Here is a 22,641-nt window from a genome sequence, read left to right as displayed (position 1 = left end):
TAGACTTTGCATGCAGCTGTACCTCTGCTTAAAGTGTCACTGATAAACATCTCCTGGCCCGGTTGATAGACCGCCTTAAAGGCCCCCTGACACTTGCACGACTTTGATGCCCACACTTGCACGCACTGTCATGCAGGAGAGTAAACTCGTCTTTAATGGGTGTAGACTGAATGCGAGACGGGTGTCGGGACGTGCAGTTGCGCAGAGAGTTTTGAAATGTTCAAAAGAATCTTTCACGCATAAATGTGGTGCAACATTGTGCGATCTACTCGCCAACACTACGTGCAGTTTGTCAAATCGAGTAAAGAAGTGAACAGTGTGAGTGATTGTGTCAGTGCACCGCATCAGAGTGCAGCTCGTCTGAATGATTATAACGAGATGTTAAATTTATCATAAACATACTTTTACAGCTGCACACAAGGAAAGAACATGCAACTGTTTTACCAAGCCATTACAATATAAACATGACAAATAATTACCTTTTGACACAGCTCCAAGTGCTTTCTTGAGCTTGGTCAGGTCATTTGACCAAAATTGGAACATCTGAAACTGATCTTTGTCACCATTTTTACCATTTTTACCCCATAACTCCAAGTAATTCAGTTATAGATAGTCCAAACGATACCTTTTTGGAATCATTATGATTAGACAAATACTGTCATATTTTTCAAGATGATTGGAGCATTTTAAAATTTTGGCCCATGTGTAATTCTTTATTGACCTCTGTAGCTCATTAGAGGTCAGCTCCAGGATGGCTCCATATCTGAAAATAAACATATGAGGGAAGATCATCTATGACATTATGGTCATGTGGTATTCTTCCCTTATCGTTGAGTTTGTAGGTGCGTTAGTGCTGAAGACCCCAGCAACTGGAAAAGGTCAATGTACAGCTGTGGTGTGGAGGAGGCATTTACATGTGGCCCAGATATGACCTGCCCTGAATTTTAGCAATCGTTTGGTCAGAATTAAATTATTTAATTCTGAAAGGGAAAACCAAAGGAACTATCTGCATTCAGTGTGGTGCACTTGGTATCATGTTAAAAAGATTGTGAAAATGCTTAGGGGAGGTGATGGTCTAATGCTTAATGCATTGGGCTTGAGACCAGAGGATCCTCGGTTCAAATCCCAGCCTGACTGGCAAATCACTAAGGGCCCTTGGACAAGATCCTTAATCCCCTAGTTGCTCCCGGTGTGTAGTGAGTACCTTGTATGGCAACACCCTCACACTGGGGTAGATGTGAGGCATTACTTGTAAAGCGCTTTGAGCATCTGATGCAGATGGAGAAGCGCTATTTAAATGCATTCCATTTGCTGAAAAAAATCCACTCTAATATTTACATGGCTAATTGATAGTCATGATATCATGTTCCTTTTCTGTCCTATAATGTTATTGCAGATCAAAAGAGCAACAGATGCTTCTTCCTCCCAGCTGTCTTCTCCAGGTCAGCATTGCGTCTCCTCCAAGACTCAGGTGTCCACAAATACTGTAATCAAGGCAAAGGAGTCTCACACTGCCCAGAACCAGCTGTTGGATCAAGTCACTGTTGCCTCCAAGATGATCAGCCAACCAGCCACATCCTTCAGTTCTCCTGTTGTAAAAACAGTAGCTTTCAGGACCATTTTTTAAAATTAACTATACACTACCAGTCACATAGGAATGTGTGTCCACACTTTTGGCTGGTAGTTTATGTACTTTATTATGCACTATGTTGTAAATTCTCAAATGAAAGGTGGTATTTAAGTAATCCTCACAGAATAGAAATGAAAAAGCTGGCACTAAAGTAAAACAAACAAAAAGGCAATGGGGAAAGAGGGGCACATTAAATTTTCTGTGTTATCATCATGGTCAGTTTAAATGAATCATTTTTCTCTACACTTTCTATTAGTGAATCTCATCAAATTTGAATATTTAAAAAAAAAAAGTTCAATATTTTTCATAACATTCATAAAAAAATATTTATAATACAGATGTGAAACTTCTGAAAAGTATGTTAATTTGTGCACTCAGTACTTGGTTTGGGCTTCTTTTGCATTAATTCCTGCATCGTGCTGCATTGCATGGAGGTCAACCTATGGCCCCGCTGAGGTGTTGTGGAAGCCCAGGTTGCCTTGATAGCGACCTTCAGGTCTTCTCTATTGTTCGGTCTGCTGACTTTTTTTTCCTCTTGATGATACCTCATACATTATTTTCGGGGTTCAGGTTACGAGAGTTGGCTGGCTAAGCAAGTACAGCAATACCATAGTTGGAAAACCAGTTACTAGTAGCTCTGGCACAGTGGGCAGGTGCCAAGTTCAGCTTGAAATGGAAATAAGCATCTCCATTCATGGCATTTATAGTGTAGAAATAGTGAGTTACTCAAAACTGAACAAAATATTCTAATACTTTGAGACTTTTTTCTTTTTTTAGGTGTAGGCTGTAATTATGTTGTATGTGTATTAAACAGATATAAGACTGAGTTGTGAATAAAGCAACAACAACAAATTAAGAGTTTAAACAAAAGAGCAGATTAGAAGACTGAAATATTTTTACTGACAGTCATTTTCTTACTAAAATACGGGTTCACAAACTTTCAACCAATAGTGTATGTGACCCTACAATAGACTGGCGACCTGTTCAGTGGGTACCCCCCTGTGACCCTTAATTGGAGTAAGCAGATATTGAAAATTAATAAATACAAACTTGTGTGTCAGTGGAAGCCACTTCATTCCTGCTGCCCCATCAACTCTGGACTGAGAGCTAGTTTAAAAAACCCCAGCAAATCCTATGAACGTTTTGCAATTATTTCCATCATTGTGCCCCTCCTGAATGTACTCGTAGGTGGTCATTGCTTTGTGTTCAGAGGCTGACAGAGAGTAGAGTTGCCGCTTCAAAGAAGGAATACTAGAGGAAAGGTGATGGCACAAAGAGATCTTGTTGAAAATCTCTTTGTGTTTGAGGTAGTTGGCTGGAACCACTGATAGATGTGTGGCAACACCCTCAAGCGGAAACTTTCTGGGAAGCTCAGAGCAGGAAGGAGCCATAAGCCAACAGAGTGAGAGTCCCTCCTCAGGATTCGACCACGAGCCCACTAATGTGTGGTCTATGCTTGGTCAGCCAAAGGAATTGGAGAATAAGTGCATAATGTGGTAAACCAATTACAAGGAAGCAAATAAGTTCAGCGTGGTTACCTGCCATTTGAAGATTCAGCACTGCACTCTGTCTCACAAGGATGAGGAGACAGTTGTCAAGAATGCTGGGCATATCTGTAGTGGCACAGCAAGCTGTTTAGGCAAGGTCCAGTTCTTAAAATTCTCATCTGCTCTGGAGATGGTATAACTACCAATCTCCAGGTTAGGTGGCCCCGCCTATGCTGGTGTCGCAGACCGAACGCTCCCCCTAAAAATTGGTCCGCCCTGCCTTCACTGCGCATGCGTCATCATTCGTGGTTCACAGATTATCACCTCGTTTCTGCTTAAGGTGCATTTACACATAAGCAAGACGCGTTACGTGTCATTTTTCTGTCATTCATGTCACATTCCTGACATTCTTAATGTGACTTAACGCATCTGAATAGGTTTCTTAATAGTGCGTGTTGGTGCGTGATATTCTTGATATTTGTGGAGCATGTTTTTGCCTGTCAAAAAATCTTCCACAAATGTCACACTCCACCCTCATTTCGTCTCACGTCATGGAGGTCGCTACTGAGCGTATTGATCCGTCTTGATGAGTATTGATCCTTAATAGAATGTGACAACATTCGTAGTGGTTCCTGTGATGGTTCTTGGAGCCCAAACTGTCATGCATTATTACGAAGTGACACAGAAACTGTCAAGTTTTGACACGACTTGTAACGCGGCGTCACATTTCACTGCGCGCCACGACGAATCAGTTTTCTGTCACGTGCGCACAATTAAACTCGGCTCCAAATGTCGTTCCACAGTTCCTGCTGAAGCTTCTCTGGATGCTCCTGCAGGTGTTCCACCTGCTGTTGTACCCGATGAGCGGGAGAACGAGTCTGAGCCAGAGGAACCAGGGGAGCGAGAGGAGACTCATGTGCAGCCAGACATCTCTGCACCTCCTCCAGTCCAGCAGAGGAAGAAGCGCGCGCACAATTAAACCCTGCTGTACCGCATTCAGTTTGACTGCTGACACCAAGTCGGCTAAAAGTCTAATTTCAGTGCTCTTCAGCGCGCTCCTGCAGATGTTCCACCTGCTACATGTGCCTGATGTTTGGGAAAATGCGCGAGACGAGACCCGCATGAAGCCACACATCTGGCTCTGTCCTCCTCCTCCTCTCTGCACCACTCCATGGCACAGAGCCCAACTACGCATGCAGTCACAAAGTTCTTCTGAAAAACTGGAGCGATCTGAATTCGGTTGGATGAATACGGGTGTGTGTGTGGAGACAATTCATCTCATTCACAATGTGACAGAACTTAACGATGCGCTGTTACGCACAATAGCGCGCTATAGCGTGCAACAACGCGGAACACTATTCTTGACCGTGCGTAATGTTTCCTGATAATTCTCCAGCAACACGTGCCATTAATCGTAACGTGTGGTAACAGGTTGCAGCAGTTCCTGAGGACACCTGATGCCTTTGCCCCGAATAATCAAATTCGTGATCAGCGGCCAAGAATGTATACTTCGTGGCATTCGTGACTTGTCATCGTTATGTGTAAACGCAGCATTAAAACTGCACTCCAGTCATCATCTATCTCAGTGATGGATATCTGAAGCTTTTGTACAACAATAATTTACACATAGATTCAACATTATTTCATTATAAAAGACAGAGGAGGAGATCAGAGCTGCTACATGAGCTGCTAGCTGTTGCGTTCACTGGGCATCTGTCATTTCAAAGCGTGATTGAATATCGCCTCATTTCTGCTTAAAACTGACTTTAGAATGATTTAAGAGGTTTTACCTTGTCATCTGATGATTAATAATTCCATTAATCCATTTGATCGCTTTGGCTGAAGAGAGTCCGTCTCAGATGTGCTGCTATGGTCCAAAATGATGCATGCACAGTGGAGGCAGGGAGGAACAATTTTTGGGGGCGGACCGTTCGGTCTGCGACACTGGTATTAAGGGTCCCTTCACACATAACACAGAATTGGTTGAAAGAAGCAGAAACCGGCCAAAAAAGCGCAAACAAAAAACAAAATGGAGAACTGCGAAACATTCCACCTGCTGTTGGGAGGGACACACGGTCAGAGAGGTGTGAACAATACCGCGGTGATGGTTTCGTGCACGCTTGTGCATGCGCACGAACACATTGCGATCACCTGGAACATGTGGCACCACATTGCTCTTCCACAGCAGCGGAGCAGTTAGATCCTGGACATAAATCAGCAATATATGGAAGCCCACAACAATGCGAAGCACAGATTCAAAACATTACAGGATCAATGAATGTACTGTTTAAATGTAACACAATCAAGCTACTGGTCATGAATCTGTTGTCACTATAAAAAAAAGAGAAAAAAGTAATTCCTGTTATGAAGAGTGGACAGTACAGGTCATCCTCCTGTTCCACATGAGCCATGCTCATGCACATGCACACGCTGATGAAGGGACATGAATGAAGCCGTGCACTCATAACATGGACGCATCAGCCGGCACCATGTGTCCAGGTGTCCAGCAAGCTTTACGCCAGACACCATGTCATATGGCCCATAACTCACGTGGTGGATGTGTCAGTCTGATTGCCAGCTGAGTGTTCACATGATCACACGGAGCTTTTTACATGGGTCAGCCTGCCTGATGTTGTGCGCGCTGGCGCTTTCGCTACTGCCCGTTGCAAATGTGATATGTGTTTTTATGTATTTCCACGTGAGGACGGTATGCACATGCCTCATGGGGGGGGGGGGGTTAATGTCATATCCTGCATTACACAGTACGTGTTCTCCAGCTGATCCCAACAGCTGCTGCTCACAGTGACGCCCACCTTTTCGATCAGTGTACAGAACAAAGTGTCACTCTCTGTTTCTTTGTTCTGTGATTATTTACTTTATGTATTTGTTATGTAACTATGTATTTAGTTATTGTCACATTTATTTATATACTGGCTGTGTTTTTAATTTAACACATTGTGTGCACTGAGCCGTCATTTCCAGCTGTCAGTGACTCGCTGACCGGCGATCAACTGAGAGGCACCTTACTGTGTCATGCGCGCTCAGATGTGGCTGGCCGGTCTTCTCTGTACATAATTATCGGCATGTCATGACAGCATGGGAGGAGGGTGACACACTTGCACGCCACGTGTTGCGGTGGGGGGGGGGGGGGGGGGGGGGGGGGGGCACACTTGCATGACATATGTGTTGCTTTGTAATGGCACACTCGTGGGGCACTTAGACATTTGCACAGCGCAGCTTGAATGTGGTCGCCTGCCCTCTACTGTTGTGCCGGCTGTGTGATTATGGCCTCGGACAGTGGACTCATCTCTGTGCTTGTTCTGTTAGACCTCAGTGCTGCTTTTGATACTGTTGACCATAAAATTTTATTACAGAGATTAGAGTATGCCATAGGTATTAAAGGCACTGCGCTGCGGTGGTTTGAATCATATTTGTCTAATAGATTACAATTTGTTCATGTAAATGGGGAATCTTCTTCACAGACTAAAGTTAATTATGGAGTTCCACAAGGTTCTGTGCTAGGACCAATTTTATTCACTTTATACATGCTTCCCTTAGGCAGTATTATTAGACGGTATTGCTTAAATTTTCATTGTTATGCAGATGATACCCATCTTTATCTATCCATGAAGCCAGAGGACACACACCAATTAGCTAAACTGCAGGATTGTCTTACAGACATAAAGACATGGATGACCTCTAATTTCCTGCTTTTAAACTCAGATAAAACTGAAGTTATTGTACTTGGCCCCACAAATCTTAGAAACATGGTGTCTAACCAGATCCTTATTCTGGATGGCATTACCCTGACCTCTAGTAATACTGTGAGAAATCTTGGAGTCATTTTTGATCAGGATATGTCATTCAAAGCACATATTAAACAAATATGTAGGACTGCTTTTTTGCATTTACGCAATATCTCTAAAATTAGAAAGGTCTTGTCTCAGAGTGATGCTGAAAAACTAATTCATGCATTTATTTCCTCTAGGCTGGACTCTTGTAATTCATTATTATCAGGTTGTCCTAAAAGTTCCCTAAAAACCCTTCAGTTAATTCAAAATGCTGCAGCTAGAGTACTAACGGGGACTAGAAGGAGAGAGCATATCTCACCCATATTGGCCTCTCTTCATTGGCTTCCTGTTCATTCTAGAATAGAATTTAAAATTATTCTTCTTACTTATAAGGTTTTGAATAATCAGGTCCCATCTTATCTTAGGGACCTCATAGTACCATATCACCCCAATAGAGCGCTTCGCTCTCAGACTGCAGGCTTACTTGTAGTTCCTAGGGTTTGTAAGAGTAGAATGGGAGGCAGAGCCTTCAGCTTTCAGGCTCCTCTCCTGTGGAACCAGCTCCCAATTCAGATCAGGGAGACAGACACCCTCTCTACTTTTAAGATTAGGCTTAAAACTTTCCTTTTTGCTAAAGCTTATAGTTAGGGCTGGATCAGGTGACCCTGAACCATCCCTTAGTTATGCTACTATAGATGTAGACTGCTGGGGGGTTCCCATGATGCACTGTTTCTTTCTCTTTTTGCTCTGTATGCACCACTCTGCATTTAATCATTAGTGATCGATCTCTGCTCCCCTCCACAGCATGTCTTTTTCCTGGTTCTCTCCCTCAGCCCCAACCAGTCCCAGCAGAAGACTGCCCCTCCCTGAGCCTGGTTCTGCTGGAGGTTTCTTCCTGTTAAAAGGGAGTTTTTCCTTCCCACTGTAGCCAAGTGCTTGCTCACAGGGGGTCGTTTTGACCGTTGGGGTTTTACATAATTATTGTATGGCCTTGCCTTACAATATAAAGCGCCTTGGGGCAACTGTTTGTTGTGATTTGGCGCTATCAATCAATCAATCAATTTTTTTTTATATAGCGCCAAATCACAACAAACAGTTGCCCCAAGGCGCTTTATATTGTAAGGCAAGGCCATACAATAATTATGTAAAACCCCAACGGTCAAAACGACCCCCTGTGAGCAAGCACTTGGCTACAGTGGGAAGGAAAAACTCCCTTTTAACAGGAAGAAACCTCCAGCAGAACCAGGCTCAGGGAGGGGCAGTCTTCTGCTGGGACTGGTTGGGGCTGAGGGAGAGAACCAGGAAAAAGACATGCTGTGGAGGGGAGCAGAGATCGATCACTAATGATTAAATGCAGAGTGGTGCATACAGAGCAAAAAGAGAAAGAAACAGTGCATCATGGGAACCCCCCAGCAGTCTACGTCTATAGCAGCATAACTAAGGGATGGTTCAGGGTCACCTGATCCAGCCCTAACTATAAGCTTTAGCAAAAAGGAAAGTTTTAAGCCTAATCTTAAAAGTAGAGAGGGTGTCTGTCTCCCTGATCTGACTTGGGAGCTGGTTCCACAGGAGAGGAGCCTGAAAGCTGAAGGCTCTGCCTCCCATTCTACTCTTACAAACCCTAGGAACTACAAGTAAGCCTGCAGTCTGAGAGCGAAGCGCTCTATTGGGGTGATATGGTACTACGAGGTCCCTAAGATAAGATGGGACCTGATTATTCAAAACCTTATAAGTAAGAAGAAGAATTTTAAATTCTATTCTAGAATTAACAGGAAGCCAATGAAGAGAGGCCAATATGGGTGAGATATGCTCTCTCCTTCTAGTCCCCGTCAGTACTCTAGCTGCAGCATTTTGAATTAACTGAAGGCTTTTTAGGGAACTTTTAGGACAACCTGATAATAATGAATTACAATAGTCCAGCCTAGAGGAAATAAATGCATGAATTAGTTTTTCAGCATCACTCTGAGACAAGACCTTTCTGATTTTAGAGATATTGCGTAAATGCAAAAAAGCAGTCCTACATATTTGTTTAATATGCGCTTTGAATGACATATCCTGATCAAAAATGACTCCAAGATTTCTCACAGTATTACTAGAGGTCAGGGTAATGCCATCCAGAGTAAGGATCTGGTTAGACACCATGTTTCTAAGATTTGTGGGGCCAAGTACAATAACTTCAGTTTTATCTGAGTTTAAAAGCAGGAAATTAGAGGTCATCCATGTCTTTATGTCTGTAAGACAATCCTGCAGTTTAGCTAATTGGTGTGTGTCCTCTGGCTTCATGGATAGATAAAGCTGGGTATCATCTGCGTAACAATGAAAATTTAAGCAATACCGTCTAATAATACTGCCTAAGGGAAGCATATATAAGTGAATAAAATTGGTCCTAGCACAGAACCTTGTGGAACTCCATAATTAACTTTAGTCTGTGAAGAAGATTCCCCATTTACATGAACAAATTGTAATCTATTAGACAAATATGATTCAAACCACCGCAGCGCAGTGCCTTTAATACCTATGGCATGCTCTAATCTCTGTAATAAAATTTTATGGTCAACAGTATCAAAGCAGCACTGAGGTCTAACAGAACAAGCACAGAGATGAGTCCACTGTCCGAGGCCATAAGAAGATCATTTGTAACCTTCACTAATGCTGTTTCTGTACTATGATGAATTCTAAAACCTGACTGAAACTCTTCAAATAGACCATTCCTCTGCAGATGATCAGTTAGCTGTTTTACAACTACCCTTTCAAGAATTTTTGAGAGAAAAGGAAGGTTGGAGATTGGCCTATAATTAGCTAAGATAGCTGGGTCAAGTGATGGCTTTTTAAGTAATGGTTTAATTACTGCCACCTTAAAAGCCTGTGGTACATAGCCAACTAACAAAGATAGATTGATCATATTTAAGATCGAAGCATTAAATAATGGTAGGGCTTCCTTGAGCAGCCTGGTAGGAATGGGGTCTAATAAACATGTTGATGGTTTGGATGAAGTAACTAATGAAAATAACTCAGACAGAACAATCGGAGAGAAAGAGGTCTAACCAAATACCGGCATCACTGAAAGCAGCCAAAGATAACGATACGTCTTTGGGATGGTTATGAGTAATTTTTTCTCTAATAGTTAAAATTTTGTTAGCAAAGAAAGTCATGAAGCTATTACTAGTTAAAGTTAATGGAATACTCAGCTCAATAGAGCTCTGACTCTTTGTCAGCCTGGCTACAGTGCTGAAAAGAAACCTGGGGTTGTTCTTATTTTCTTCAATTAGTGATGAGTAGAAAGATGTCCTAGCTTTACGGAGGGCTTTTTTATAGAGCAACAGACTCTTTTTCCAGGCTAAGTGAAGATCTTCTAAATTAGTGAGACGCCATTTCCTCTCCAACTTACGGGTTATCTGCTTTAAGCTACGAGTTTGTGAGTTATACCACGGAGTCAGACACTTCTGATTTAAAGCTCTCTTTTTCAGAGGAGCTACAGCATCCAAAGTTGTCTTCAATGAGGATGTAAAACTATTGACGAGATACTCTATCTCCCTTACAGAGTTTAGGTAGCTACTCTGCACTGTGTTGTTATATGGCATTAGAGAACATAAAGAAGGAATCATATCCTTAAACCTAGTTACAGCGCTTTCTGAAAGACTTCTAGTGTAATGAAACTTATTCCCTACTGCTGGGTAGTCCATCAGAGTAAATGTAAATGTTATTAAGAAATGATCAGACAGAAGGGAGTTTCAGGGAATACTGTTAAGTGTTCTATTTCCATACCATAAGTCAGAACAAGATCTAAGATATGATTAAAGTGGTGGGTGGACTCATTTACTTTTTGAGCAAAGCCAATAGAGTCTAATAATAGATTAAATGCAGTGTTGAGGCTGTCATTCTCAGCATCTGTGTGGATGTTAAAATCGCCCACTATAATATCTTATCTGAGCTAAGCACTAAGTCAGACAAAAGGTCTGAAATTCACAGAGAAACTCACAGTAACGACCAGGTGGACGATAGATAATAACAAATAAAACTGGTTTTTGGGACTTCCAATTTGGATGGACAAGACTAAGAGACAAGCTTTCAAATGAATTAAAGCTCTGTCTGGGTTTTGATTAATTAATAAGCTGGAATGGAAGATTGCTGCTAATCCTCCGCCCCGGCCCGTGCTACGAGCATTCTGACAGTTAGTGTGACTCGGGGGTGTTGACTCATTTAAACTAACATATTCATCCTGCTGTAACCAGGTTTCTGTTAGGCAGAATAAATCAATATGTTGATCAATTATTATATCATTTACCAACAGGGACTTAGAAGAGAGAGACCTAATGTTTAATAGACCACATTTAACTGTTTTAGTCTGTGGTGCAGTTGAAGGTGCTATATTATTTTTCTTTTTGAATTTTTATGCTTAAATAGATTTTTGCTGGTATTGGTAGTCTGGGAGCAGGCACCGTCTCTACGGGGATGGGGTAATGAGGGGATGGCAGGGGAGAGAAGCTGCAGAGAGGTGTGTAAGACTACAACTCTGCTTCCTGGTCCCAACCCTGGATAGTCACGGTTTGGAGGATTTAAGAAAATTGGCCAGATTTCTAGAAATGAGAGCTGCTCCATCCAAAGTGGGATGGATGCCGTCTCTCCTAACAAGACCAGGTTTTCCCCAGAAGCTTTGCCAATTATCTATGAAGCCCACCTCATTTTTTGGACACCACTCAGACAGCCAGCAATTCAAGGAGAACATGCGGCTAAACATGTCACTCCCGGTCCGATTGGGGAGGGGCCCAGAGAAAACTACAGAGTCCGACATTGTTTTTGCAAAGTACACACCGATTTAATGTTAATTTTAGTGACCTCCGATTGGCGTAACCGGGTGTCATTACTGCCGACGTGAATTACAATCTTACCAAATTTACGCTTAGCCTTAGCCAGCAGTTTCAAATTTCCTCCAATGTCGCCTGCTCTGGCCCCCGGAAGACAATTGACTATGGTTGCTGGTGTCGCTAACTTCACATTTCTCAAAACAGAGTCGCCAATAACCAGAGTTTGATCCTCGGCGGGTGTGTCGTCGAGTGGGGAAAAACGGTTAGAGATGTGAACGGGTTGGCGGTGTACACGGGGCTTCTGTTTAGGCTACGCTTCCTCCTCACAGTCACCCAGTCAGCCTGCTTTCCCGGCTGCTCGGGATCTGCCAGGGGGGAACTAACGGCGGCTAAGCTACCTTGGTCCGCACCGACTACACGGGCCTGGCTAACTGTAGAATTTTCCAGGGTGCGGAGCCGAGTCTCCAATTCGCCCAGCCTGGCCTCCAAAGCTACGAATAAGCTACACTTATTACAAGTACCATTACTGCTAAAGGAGGCCGAGGAATAACTAAACATTTCACACCCAGAGCAGAAAAGTGCGGGAGAGACAGGAGAAGCCGCCATGCTAAATCGGCTAAGAGCTAGTAGCTACGCTAAGCTAGCGGATTCCTAAAAACACGCAAAGTGAATAATGTGTAAATAATTTAGAGGTGATTCAGCAGAAGGAGTGCTTTAGTTAAGGCACGTAAAGATTACACTGGGAAACAAATCGTAATCTAGATAACTAGATCAATCTAACTGCGCAGATTAAACAGCTAACAGATACAGAAAAACACCGCTGTGCTCCGGAACAGGAAGTGATACAATACCGCAGTGAGAGCCAACCACCAGTAGAGTCCTGCCTTTTCTAAGTGCCCCGCGAGTGGTGTTGGATGTTCCCAGGTGGCACCTGGACTCCGGACGACACCTGCTGACAGGGGGTCAAAGGGGCACTCGCCGTCTTTCGGCTGCTGGTGTGAAGGCTGCCTTGATCACGTCATTTGGCCATGGTGCAACATGGGTGATGATTTCATGCAGTATATCATGCCACGACACAATATGTCTGACCTGTATACGACATGCCGTGCAAATGCTGCGAACACGATCAGCTGACAATGCGACCTCATCTTGCCCGCCGTTGGAATGGTTACAGGTGCGAGCAGCACGCAAATGTAGAGTGCTTGTGATGTGCACAAATAGTTGTGTCAAAAGCTGTATGAGGTGTTCAAGGCGGCTCAGATTTTTCATGAGTGGCATGCGATTCTTCCTTCGTACGTCAGTCGGCTTCAATCGTGTTATGTGTGAAGGGGCCTTAAGAGGTGAGACTGGGAGGAAAGCATGGATGAGCATCTCACCAAGAGTCCATTCACTGTTGGGCTGTTTTTTTAAATCAAAGGAGAAGCAAGGAATTGGCCATATAAGCCACAGTAAATCCACTGTCCTTCCTGCATTTGACATTGGCATTAATGGCATAGTTCAAAACCTTGCCTTTCTCTTGTCCTAACATGAACAGTCCCTTCAGCAGAGCACAAAATGCTCTCCTTATAGCCTCCTTGACCACCTGACAGACCAGAGACTGGTGGTCCCATTGTGCAACACTCCAATCACAAAGTCAAATATGTGATGACAAAAGTGACACGGAAGATCTCAGAGGGGATACAGGAGAAGTTGTAGGCAAAAGGTCACATAACATAACAACAGGAATGACTTGCATTGCAGATTTACATCACACCTTTCAATCGTCCTGGCATGTTATTTATCTGGTAGGTCCATGTGAAAATCCCAGGAAGGGGAACTGCTTGATCAGCTGGCATAACCAGGAGCCAGATGCTGTCAGGAAAGCCTCCACAGATGCAACGACAGTGGAATCACCTGTTCCAATATCGCAGATATTGGAATGCTGTTCCTTTATTTATTATTATTGAATAAAAAATATAACTCACATATTCACTTTTGTTGGAACTGATTTTCTGTTTGACATACCAATACAATGGGGTGGGTGGGGGGGCATCAAACACTACTTGTATTATAACGGATGCCTGAAACGTTTACACAGTACTGTATGTCACATGTCATAGAATCCAATGGGCGTTGACCTTGTTTGACCTTTACTTTAGAGACCAAGCATTCAGTATGGTCAAAACTATTCCATTTATTAATTCCATTCGCTCAACCAGTAATTTTCATCCCTTTATATCAAAATTGGAGCAACTTTAACCTTTGGCCCCTCTTCAAGCCGAAATTGACCTTTGTCACCATTTTTTGCTGTTTTTACCCCGTAACTCCGTAGAATTCAGTCATAGATAGTCCAAACTATACCTTTTGGGAATCTTTATGATCAAACAAATAATGTGGTATACTTTTCAATGATTGGAGCATTTTTAAATTTTGAACCCAGTGTAATTTTTCATTCTACAATTGCCACCCTGGGATGACCAGCATACACTTTTGTGTAGGTCATGGTGCACTCAGGCTGGATTGTAAATGTTGTTTTGCAATCTTAAGTAGTACTGTTTTGGTCAAAATTGTCTCCTGACTCATGCAACTAAATCGGAAACGTTTTACTGAAGTGAGGGTTAAACAGGAAGTAAAGCACTAAAACTAAATATGGGTGAAGCAGCTATCAAACTATAACAGGACATTAGAACCTGGAAACTAAAATGACTGAACAGCTGCAGTTGCGCAAATACTTATAGCAGGATAACAATGACATAGATACTCCGTTGTGTTAATACAGATTAGCGAAGACTTTTCTTAGCAGCAGTTACCATCAAGTGACGCAGACATACCTCCCATCATGACCTTTCACGATAAAAGCCCAAGACATGGACTGCTGTAATAATAATAATAATAATATGAGCGAAGCGTCGCAAAGCTCACTCATGGTACAGGGCGTCCTAAACCGGAAGTGCCAATTTTCAAATCCACAGTAAAACAGGAAATGTTCATATGTCAAACACTTCCTGGATTGACAGACGAGATCCCATAGAATCTCGTGGGAACTCAGCGGCAAGCTCACACTCAAACAGGAATTCTCACTCACAGTGAAACAACAAATGTTCAAATGTCAAACACTTCCTGGCATGGGTGGAGCTAGAGCGGAGGCCGGGGTTTCACTGAACTCTCCTAAAATCTGATTGGACACAGATGATTGACATGTCACGGCACCACACGTCTGGTTGAAAGAGCTTCATTTTCAAATCAGTGAGTCACATTGACTGCTAGGTTCCTCCTGTCCAGTAGTTTGTACTGTGTACCACAAAAAGTTCTAATCCACCTTAGAAGAAGAAGAAAAATGTTTGCTTCAGATTTGAACTGAACACGTTGTTTGAACTATGGACTTCTAATCACACCAAACTTATATTGGTGAGTAAACGACTATATTTTATGCCAGAAATGAAGTTCAGGTTGTTAAAAGCAGCATTTCTCCATTAATTCGGGGGGGTCTTATTGTTGGCTTATTAGTGCAGCATCAAATAAAGCACAAATACAGCTGAAGCAAAATTAATGGAGCAACTTTAACTTTTGACCCCTGTACAAACTGAAACTGACCTTTGTCACAATTCTTGCTGTTTTTACCTCATAACTCCATAACATTCAGTCACAGATTGGACAAACTATACCTTTATGGAGTCTTTATATGGTGTAGTTTTCTATATCAAATCAAATCAATTTTATTTATATAGCGCCAAATTACAACAAACAGTTGCCCCAAGGTGCTTTATATTGTAAGGCAAAAGCCATACAGTAATTACAGAAAAACCCCAACGGTCAAAATGACCCCCTATGAGCAAGCACTTGGCGACAGTGGGAAGGAAAAACTCCCTTTTAACAGGAAGAAACCTCCAGCAGAACCAGGCTCAGGGAGGGGCAGTCTTCTGCTGGGACTGGTTGGGGCTGAGGGAGAGAATCAGGAAAAAGACATGCTGTGGAGGGGAGCAGAGATCAATCACTAATGATTAAATGCAGAGTGGTGCATACAGAGCAAAAAGAGAAAGAAACACTCAGTGCATCATGGGAACCCCCCCCAGCAGTCTAAGTCTATAGCAGCTTAACTAAGGGATGGTTCAGGGTCACCTGATCCAGCCCTAACTATAAGCTTTTTCAAAAAGGAAAGTTTTAAACTTCATCTTAAAAGTAGAGAGGGTGTCTGTCTCCCTAATCTGAATTGGGAGCTGGTTCCACAGGAGAGGAGCCTGAAAGCTGAAGGCTCTGCCTCCCATTCTACTCTTACAAACCCTAGGAACTACAAGTAAGCCTGCAGTCTGAGAGCAAAGCACTCTATTGGGGTGATATGGTACTAAGAGGTCCCTAAGATAAGATGAGACCTGATTATTCAAAACCTTATAAGTGAGAAGAAGAATTTTAAATTCTCTTCTGGAATTAACAGGGAGCCAATGAAGAGAGGCTAATATGGGTGAAATATATTTTCCATACTTTACACATGATTCCAGCTGGTGATTTCACTGATTAACTGATTCCATCTGCTCAAAGTGATATTAATCAGTGAAATCACCTGGTGGAGTCAGTGGCTGCAAAGAAAACCTGCACCCTCTTGGCCCTTTTTGGAACAAGTTGCCCACCCCTGATTTAGACCCCTGTGTAATTCTTCAATTGACCCCTACCTGGCTGCCTATGGAAAATTCAAGTGGCCAATCAGTTTTATTTATTTATTTTAAAGAGTTCATGTCCATGGATTATTTGTGCCAAACGTGATGTTTGTATCACCATTTGCAGGATTCCACTCTAAATATTCTCTTATCTGCTGCACTATATATGAGATGTAAGATGCTGCTCCTCAGTGTTTCTCACTTGCCCTCAAAAGTATTGGAACACTTGGTATTTCACACATTTGAATTTGTTTATTCTATTTCAAATACATTTTTTTTCTAAAATGATCTTCCTTAAACTCAAACTGAAAGCAAATCTCCACAACTTGATGTAAATTAATTAAAAATCTAAAATCCAGCTTCCTGATGAAGTGATGTAGAGGAGGATTTTCTTAAAAAGAAGACCTGAAAGTTCAACTACAATTTGACAGAAAGTGAGATGAAATTATTTGATGTTTTGGTCCAATAAACTTTTATATTTCTTCATAATTGATGTAAATAAAGTCTAAGACATATTCAGTGACTTGGAAATGTTCATGTTTCCATCTCCTGACTTGTCTGAAGAAAACTAGCAATAAAACTGATTATTATTTACAGGTTTTATAACATTTTAGAGATTTGCTTTCAGTTTGAGTTTGAGGAAGATAATTTTAGAAATTTTTATTCTTTTTGTTTTTCTTGAATTTAAAATGGCATAAACAAATTAAAATGTGTGAAATTCCAAGTGTTCCAATACTTTTGGAGGACACAGTATCCTAACCTTATGATGAGTACAAAATGAGTGTGGTATTATTACTGTTTTGTTTAAGAATGTTTAATTTTCACTGTTGATGCACTTTGTGTCAAATCATAGTCATATCATACTGATATGAAAATTCAGTAAGGTATATCTTCTATTATACATTCCAAATCTAAGGGGGAACTCTACTAGTGTTTACTAAGGTACACATAAATATCGTTTAAAAAAGAGAGAGAGACAGAGAGAGAGAGAGAGAGTAGAGCCACTTAGGTGCTTGATCTTGAGAACCAGGGATGGTTGGTTGAAAAGCTTTTTATCCCATGGGAACTCTCCCTACCCACCTAAGCAGCTCACGAATATGGACAACATGTATATAAGTGACATTTACATGACAATTTATATGACAATATTGAGATGATAATTTGGCCATATTGTACAGCCCTACTGTCAACTCACTGAAAACTTTGAATATTAATTTACATATACATTGAAAAAATGCTTAAAGTGGGAAGGGGTTAAGAGGGCTGTAATTTGGGGAGTCAGCTGAAAAGCAAAAAAAGAAAAATGTTTAAAAAGGTGGAGAGTATGGGGGGCAGAGCTCCCCCAGAAGCTAACAGGTTTTAGTCATGCTCATGCTCCCAATAACCATTTTACTGAAAAAAGTCTGACGGACCTAAAGGACATGGTTAGATGGCGAGGAGCTTTTCCAGGCATGTGAGAGGCAAATAAAGAAAAATGGTTAAAAAGGTGGGGTTCTGGGGGAGCGGAACCCCCCCCCCCCGTGCTCAAAGGTTTTTGCCATGCTAATGCTCCCCTGAAGCATTACTCAAAATAAAGTCTAAAGAACCTAAATGACATGGTGAGATGCTGACAAGCTTCGCGACATGTCCGCAACATATGCATATTAGTAATAATAATGTTTATTTGTGTCATCTTCAAAGCTTATATGCAAAGCTATTTCTAAAATAAAAGGAATAAATGACAAAAATTTAATGAACTCTAGTTTCCTCAGGTTTTCAGCCATGATGAAGAATCTCCAAACAAATTATTATTACACCAAACCCTGTTGAGCATTCGTAGAAACCATATGCCACAAACATATCTGCACAATGATTGTGATATGCATCACACTCTGGGTGCTTTTCTTCCTACATATTAAATTCCGCAAATGATTCCAGTTTTGTACTTGTAAATTTAGGGTTGCATCAGGAACGGTATTCGCCGTAAAACTTGTGTCAAATCTGCCTTCGGATCCTTACTGGATCCAGAGTGGTGACCCCGGGTAAAAGTGGGAGAAGCTAAAAGAAACCGCAACAACATGGTGCCTGTTATAGTTCACTAATCCTGACTATTGCAGAGGGCAGTTTATCAACAATGACAGTCACATTTAGTAAGAACAATTTGTTAAAACCCTTTCTTATTTCTACTTGGTGTGTTTTCACTAATCCAGGATTCACTTCAGTTAATTGATACAGTGTACCTACTGTGTTTAGAATTGTGTGTGTGTGTGCCAGTTCAAAACTTTATGAAAATGACATGTTACTATGATAGTAATGGTAAATGAAGTTTTCTCTCTCTGTGTGTGTGTGTGTCTGTCTCTCATTTATGGTGCTGTTAGTGCTTACAGGAATTCTTATGTTCTGAAAATAATTCAGCTCGCTGTAACACCTTGGGAGCACATCTCCAGCTATAAGCCTGGAACACTGTTTGCACACATCACATGGGGAGATTAAATTCATCAGGAGCTTTTACACTTTACTCATCGCCACAGTGTAAGTCCAGCCCAAACACAGGTTTAGATTTCACTATTTAATTAAACGTGTGCAACAGTTGGCTGACTCCATCGGCTGCCAGCCTGGCCTGAAGCATGGCTTTGAGCCTTGTGAAGGCAGCAGGATGCCCGGGAGCACAGGGCGCAGTGCTGACTGGGCGGAGTTTGGGAATGAATAGAGGGGGATAAACATGCATTGTTGTTACAGTACTGAATGAACAGCCTATTCTGTGTTCATATGATATTTGGGTAAAACATTTAGAGATGATACAACACTCCCAGAAGGTATTCACAGCGCTTTACTTTTTCCAACTTGAAAAAACGTTTTTTTGGAAGTTTTTGAAAATTTATGAAAAAACAACAAAAAAAAAAAGCAATCACACGTACGTAATAAGTATTCACACCTGTTGCTCACAATGTTATTGATGCACCCTTGGCAACAATTACAGCCTCAAGTCTACCTGAATATGATGCCACAAGCTTGGTGCACCTATCTTTGGGCAGTTTTTCCCCTTTACAGCACCTCTCAAGCTCAGGTGAATGTGCTGACTACTGAGAGTGTGTGTTGAGAAGATGGAGGGAGTGTTCTCCGTACACTGCTGCATTCATCTTTCCTGACTAGTCTCCCAGTTCCTGCTACTGAAAAACATCCCCACAGTATGATGCTGCCACCACCATGGTTCACTGTAGGGATGTGCCTGTTTCCTCCAAACCTGACCCCTGGTATTCACACCAAAGAGTTCCATCTTTGTCTCATCAGACCAGAAAATTTTGTTTCTCATGGTTTGAAAGTCCTTCAGGTGCCTTTTGGCAAACTCCAGGTGGGCTGCCATGTGCCTTTTACTAACGAGTGGCTTCTGTCTGGCTGCTCTACCATACAGGTCTGATTGGTGGATTGCTGCAGAGATGGTTGTCCTTCTGGAAGGTTGTCCTCTCTCTGCAGAGGAATGCTGGAACTCTGACAGAGTGACCATCGGGTTCTTGGTCACCTGACCAAAGTCCTTTTCCCCAATCGCTCATTTTAGACGGCGGCCAACTCTAGGAAGAGTCCTGTTGGATCTGAATTTTGTACCTCAACACAATCCTGTCTTGGAGGTCTACAGACAATTCCTGACTTCATGCTTGGTTTGTGCTCTGACATCCACTGTCAACTGTGGGACCTTATACATCTTACAGGTAGATGTCTTTCCAAATCATGCCCAATCAACTGAATTTACCTCAGGTGCATGCCGTATATAGAGGGGGTTCAGGGGGTTCAACCGACCCCCCCCCCCGAGAATTCTGCTGATTTTTTCTGCTGATTTTTTTCTGATCTGGATATCAACATTATGTATTTTCTTTTCATTGATGATAAGCAACAAGCACTAACTGTTACACAGCTATTATCACACACCCTCAAGTTTCAATTTCCTCTGCCAGAGTAATCCCTTAAGTGATGAAAGGGGAAACTGCTAGATAAACTTTTCCCATGGGGGTTGATAATTTTTGCTCCCTGGTCCCTATCCTCCTCTGATATCAAACAGATTAGTAGGCTTGTAAATACCCATGTAGACACACAATTACACTTGTCTGGTTTGTAAAAACATGTTTGTATGTATAAGCTGAGAAATAATGGGAGCTTCTCCTTCCTGTTGCAAATACTGTAAAGGTGCAAGTATTTGCGTGGGATTTATTATGTGAATTTCGCGAGTTAAACAAGGTCGCCAAATTAAATACCGCTATTTTAATACATAACGTACATTTACGTACATATTCATAATGTAAACGCGAATATTAATACCACTAAATACGAGGTCTGTTAGAAAACTATCCAACCTTTTTTATTTTTTGCAAAAACTATATTGATTTGAATCATGTGCGCTTGCATCAGCCAAGCTTGAACCTTCGTGCGCATGTGTGTTTTTTCACGCCTGTCGGTTGCGTCATTCGCAACCGACAGGCAGGTATAAAGTTTGCATTAATGTTATCTTGGTTCTTCCTGGGTGGTTCTTATGGCAACTGATCCAATCCCAAGCAAGGACTATTTGTATATAAAAATGTATTTCCTAAAATGATACATTTTGGGTTTCAAATGAAATTTATGTAGCTTTTTACCCCTCGAAATCCTCAAAAAGCTTCACCCCCCTGAGACCCCCACAAGGGCATTGCCCCTCGACCCCACTGGCGGCCCTGCGGCCCACTGGACCCCCAACTCAAGGATTTGAACCCCCCCTTTCACATTCCTATATACGGCCCTGACGTGAACACCAATTAAGCTGTAGAAACATCTCAAGGATGATCAGTGGAAACACGATGCACCTGAGCTCAGTTTTGAGCTTCATGGCAAAGTCTGTAAATACTTATGTACATGTGATTTCTTAGTTATTTAATTTTAATAAATTAAAACAACTTTTTTCACATTGTCATTATGGGGTATTGTGTAATGTCATCCATTTTGGAATAAGGCTGTAACATAAGCAAATGTGGAAAAAGTGAAGTGCTGTGAATAATTTCTGAATGCACTGTAGATCTTTAAACAATCAATGGAGATATTGATGTGTATTAAAAAAAATTATAAAGTTCTGCATGTAAACATGAAACATTTAATGTCCCACTGTTAATACCTATTGTTGTCAGGTTGCCAGTTATGATGAGAAGCCACTGCCGGCATTTCAGAGGAAAGAATGGCTGGGAGAGGCCTCCCAGAGCCTCATGGAGGAGTACAGCCTTCAAAGTGACAATCAAAGGACTCCACAGAGCCCATAAATGACTGCAGAGACAGAGCTTCTAACAGAGGAGGCCCAGACAGAGGCTGGACTTTCCATAGAGGTCTATGGAGATGATCTGGTGAGAAACAGTTAAAAAATTTAAATTAAAAGATGCATGCTTTGTTGATGTTGTTCCACTAAGACATCTATCTGGTCATGGATATTTCTTGATTTATACTGGGAATGCATTCTGGTTTCTTGTGCACTGTATCATCACTTCCCTGATAAAGTTCCCCTGACCGTAATGTCAGTGTTAGAGAACAAATAGTACTGTGTATTTTCCTGGCTGTTGGCAGCTATTTTCCCTGTCTGTTCTTTTCCAGGTGGCTTGTGCATATTCCAAAAACTGGTTCCACAGACAGGATGCACTTCTAGGAGTCCACAAGAAGCTGCTGGAAGCATCTCCCATGACTCCAAAAGAACAGCTGAGAAACATGATTAGAGCTGCAGTGTTTCTGATTCAGAAGACCCTCCTGTATAATGTGCCATCTGCGAGTCATTTCTTAGTTCAGTTACTGGCAGTTATGATGGTATGAATGCTGCCGCCTTTCCATGGAACTGAAAACAGAGTGCTACCAGTAATAAGGCCCGGTTACAGCACAGCAGATGTTTACCTTTCTCACCACTTGAAGCAGTATTTGATGAATCATGTTCTCTGGAATCCTGTTTCCAGTAAACTAACCTTCATGTTGTTAAAACCAGACACACTCACACATGCACACTCTTAACAGTATTTTCCACTGTGCCAGATGTAACCTCAGCATTCTCTCCTGAGCTGGCTTCCTTAACAAACAGTTCTGACAAAGATAGCCTTGGAACTACTCTCTGGACTTTGTCATAATGAAAGCGTAGACCCACAATAATCCAGCAATTTGTTTTTCTGCCAAAGCTTGTGTACCGAATGCTCCATTAATACGTTATGTTGGTAATTTATTGCATCAGAAATGTCTTCATTCAGGTTCCATGACAGCCTTTTGTGGTGCTCTGACTGTCTGCATGCTGTATGCCCTCACTGTACCTTATTCAAAATTTAAAAAGCA

The 22,641-nt window shown here is 41.9% G+C and overlaps 1 long non-coding RNA gene across 1 annotated transcript; it reads left to right on the top strand.

Annotated features, from left to right (window-relative positions):
* The first annotated feature begins 1,424 nt into the window (after positions 1-1,424).
* On the top strand, positions 1,425-22,070 carry LOC117511592. The gene is made up of 3 exons (XR_004560984.1): positions 1,425-1,603; positions 21,471-21,680; positions 21,925-22,070. It is a non-coding gene; the product is annotated as an uncharacterized LOC117511592 (long non-coding RNA).
* The last annotated feature ends 571 nt before the right edge of the window (positions 22,071-22,641 follow it).

This window comes from Thalassophryne amazonica, chromosome 6, assembly GCF_902500255.1.
Source record: "Thalassophryne amazonica chromosome 6, fThaAma1.1, whole genome shotgun sequence".
Taxonomy (NCBI): Eukaryota; Metazoa; Chordata; class Actinopteri; order Batrachoidiformes; family Batrachoididae; genus Thalassophryne; species Thalassophryne amazonica.
Note: the sequence above shows the minus strand (reverse complement) of the source record. Positions and strands in the feature narration are given on the sequence as shown.